Source organism: Lytechinus pictus, chromosome 9 (assembly GCF_037042905.1).
Source record: "Lytechinus pictus isolate F3 Inbred chromosome 9, Lp3.0, whole genome shotgun sequence".
NCBI lineage: Eukaryota > Metazoa > Echinodermata > Echinoidea > Temnopleuroida > Toxopneustidae > Lytechinus > Lytechinus pictus.
This window is the reverse complement of record NC_087253.1, coordinates 6776493-6780740: the sequence shown is the minus strand read 5'-3', so window position 1 is coordinate 6780740 and position 4248 is coordinate 6776493.

Below are 4248 nucleotides of genomic sequence, written 5' to 3'. Positions count from 1 at the left end.
AAAATCAAGGTGGACTCCTGTTGAGAAAATGATACTCTTGCATTTGAATGAGGGTTCAATACATCACTGTAATAAGTCATTATCATTTAAAGGGTATTGGAGTCGACTTGAACCTACTTTAAATTGCCAATTCTAATGAATAAAAAAAATACAGTTAATCTTTCGATTGTGTTTTAAAAGATTCATTTTTATTAAGATATGGAAATTGCATGTGTTATTTTACCGTATAGTTATGAATGATGTTCACTCAAAATGTTTCACGTGTATGCCCGTGAGATCTAAAAAAGAGCAATTATATTATGAGGTAAAATATAAATGCATAACATTTTTATCAACACTTTTTCTGTAAACAATATTTGATATGTATTATGTGAAGTAAGACGTTTAGGTTTTTTCAGAAATATTTCATTTCAGACTTACCAAGATTTCATAAATCCGGTATAATGAAAGCAGTGCGCCTCATAATAGATATTCTTATAAATCAGATGAATGGCGCTTTAAACGCCTTGCTATTATTATTGTTATTATCATTTAAATTATCATTATTATTATTATTGTTGTTGTAAGTATTATTATTGTATTATATTCATCATCATTATTATTATCATTACTAATATTATATTATTATGACAATGATTATGATTTGATTATTGTTATTCCTACCGTCGTTATTAATAAGGAATGTCAAAATGTCATATTAATCCGAATAATGAACTTATACAAATTTTATGCATTTTTTTCTAAATATAATTTTTTCATAGCGGGGAGTATTCCTCATAGTGCCACGTGTTTTTTTTTCTTTTAACCTCTATAAGCTTGGTTATAGGGGGTGGATAGTCAAACCATATAAAACGTCTTCTGAGGAATAGGTGTAATCAGCTTACAGAGGTGATATGCCCCAAAAGTGCGTTTCTTCTAAAAACATATTCTTTTACATGGTCAAATCCGTCAAGCTCTTATAACGCTGTAACCCCTGCAGGGACATTGCTCTATTACATGTATATAGAATAAAGAACTTCTTCCAGTACCTTTTCCTCGATTTCCAATCTTTCCGGTTTGTCGCATATATTGTTTATCGAGGGGATATGAGTCGTTTAGAGTGTAAAAATGACACAAAATAAAAAAGAAAATCATCATTCTTATTTTTATTGACCCCCGGATGGCCATTGAATTGTCATTATAATTGTATGTTGTACAAAGAGTTGCATAACTTTAGCAAATCAGGAAAAAATGAATAATGGACAACGAAGAAAGGTATTCGCACAAACCTTAAATCGATAATGATAATTTTTCAGTTATACATATTCAGAACTTATTGTATATATATATTCCTCTTTAATACTACCCCAATATCATATGCGAATATACATAAACAACATCAACGACAGCAACCGCAATATCAGTAACAACATGAACAACCACTCGAGCTCTCAACATACTCATCATGATTTCAAACTTGTTACCCTGTATGTACTTTAAACGTGCTTCAACCAATATCACTGACAATAGATCTGTACCGTTACTTACACGCTTTTGATAGCATGGGACTCTATGATTCAACTGCAGTCATTGTAACGTAGCCCAGAATAAAATATGTTTCGCCTTAAGTGACCCAGATTCCCCTGAAACGAAAAGAGGTCCTTGATAACATCTGCATAACTAGTAGTTAATGTGGACGTATTATGTTGCCCTCCAAAAGGCTTCACAATTCCTCTAAGGTTTCAGAACAGAAATGACAACAGGTATCATACGATATGCAAAGCAGGGCCTACACTTTGTCAGGGGGAAGAGTCAGAAGTAGGTCCGTATGATGACGAGAGACAAAGGAATATAAAAAAAGGTAACCCCTCCTGTAAAAAAAGATACAAAATCCATATGTGTGTTCCCTATGACACTGTGTTTCAGATTTATCTGCTTTGTTAGGCTAACTTTTTTCCTAAAAATGATAAAATTTCCGCGTTCCCATTTTGCGCTTGAATTTGCCATACAGTCATACACTCTAATTTTTCTTGGTTTTAATTAAGTGTTTCCAAATATTCCCTGACTTTATTCATAATCATTTTGTCAGATCGTGCTGTTTTTCAATGTCTTATTTAAAGTTCAAGTCCACCCCCCCAAAAAAAAAAGCAGAACGCTGAAAATTTCATCAAAATCGGATGTAAAATAAGAAAGTTATGACATTTTAAAGTTTCGCTCATTTTTCAAAAAATAGTGATATGCACAACTCAGTGACATGCAAATGAGACAGTCGATGACGTCTTTTATTCACTTATTCTTTTGTTTTTTATTGTTTGAATTATACAATATTTCATTTTTTACAAATTTGACAATATGGACCAACTTGGCTGAACCATATAGTATTAAACAATGCTAATTCCATATGTTTAGGGATGAATTATTGTTGTTTCAATTGTCTATGAGGAGAAAATTAGAATATTTCATATTTCATATAATAAAAATACAAAAGAAATAGTGAGTGGATGATGTCATCAGTCTTTTCATTTGCATACCGACCAGGATGTGCATATAACTGTTTTGTGAAATTAAGCGAAACTTAAAAATGTCATAACTTTCTTATTTTACATCCGATTTTGATGAAATTTTAAGCGTTATCTTTGTTGTATTTTTCTCTTTTTATTCAAATAAACTTTTTGTTGGGGTGGACTTGTCCTTTAAAGGACGTGTCCTTCTATAAGACGTTTACTTCTAAGATGTGTCCATGCTATTGAGACGTGTCCTTCTAATGACTTTAAAGCATGATTCTGAAAAAAAATGTCATTATTTAAAATTCAAAAGTGACCATATTGATATAAATAAGAGTACATGCTTGTCTGACCAAGTTTTGTCAAATTAACAGACGTAAGTTGATATTACTTGACAGTCCTATATTATTACTGCTATTTGTTGATATATTGTTGTTTGTTAACAGAGCAACGTGGAAGACCAACCAGTTGGTGATATGTGTCACCCTGTATAAATATCATAAATAAATAAATCAATATATGAATGATTAAATTAATGGAAAAAATGAAAATAAATAAATAAAAAATATAAGTACCAAAGAATTACCATGACACCGACAAGAAGGGAATATAGATGCCTGATTAGCACAGCATTAACAAAAATCGAACTCGAGAAGAGTGCATTTCTCCTCCATAATGATTTTCCATTAAGCCTCATTGATTTTAAGTTATGGCCAGGTATGGTACGAATCAATTTTGCGTAAATGAAGGTCTTTTAGCTCAACTACATATGAAGGGGAGCCTGCAAGTTCAGCAAAATAATAATGATAATAATAATATTAATAACGATGATAGTGATAACAATTATAAGTAATAAATGTTGGTGTCTTATATAGCCCACACACCGTCCAGAGACGCTCATGTCTCTGCGCAGCAACCGTTATTTATTTTGGATGTATAAACATCTACAAATATAAATGTAAACGAAGTCAACAAAGAGATCTTAAGTTACTACGGTACAGTTTTGCATCGCGCACTGGAATTCCTAGCTACATCCTGGTGGGCCTGGGGGCCGTTTCATAAAGCTGTTCGTAAGTTAAGAGCGACTTTAAGAACGACTGGTGATCCTTTCTTACGCGCTAAACCATCGCCAATGAACATTTTGGTGTAAACCATTTAACACAAGAAAGGATCACCAGTCGTTCTTAAAGTTGCTCTTAACTTACGAACAGCTACAGAAACACCCACCTGGTCTCCCCCTTCTTGCTGCTCCGTTCACTTACAATTTAAGGGGCAAGCCCGGTCAGCTTAGTACTCACATGAACTCTCGCAAACAAGGGCACCGGCCCCCATAGGAAACCTGCCGGACCAGTGAGTGATGACAAAACAAGATAAAGAGTGCACTTTTCAAATCTGATTGAACGAGACGGACATTTTTTGGAAATATTTAGATAATATACATTTTGAAAATAAAACTGAAAAATTGAATAAATCATCGTATACACATTTTCAACAAATTTGTATTGGTCAGGCTCACAATGTCATTGGGGTTTCCCATAGAGAACACGCGTCATAGCAGTCAGCTTAATTTAATTTGTGTAGTTTGAGTAGATATAGTTTCATAAAGCTGGGTGTAAGTTAGGAGCGACTTTAAGAACGACTGGTGATCCTTTCTTGTGGTAAATGATATACGCGTAAGAAATGTTCACCTGTCCAGTCGCTTCATTTACTTATGAATGGCTTTATGAAACGGCCCCCGGATGTTATTAATGCCTATGATCGTTTT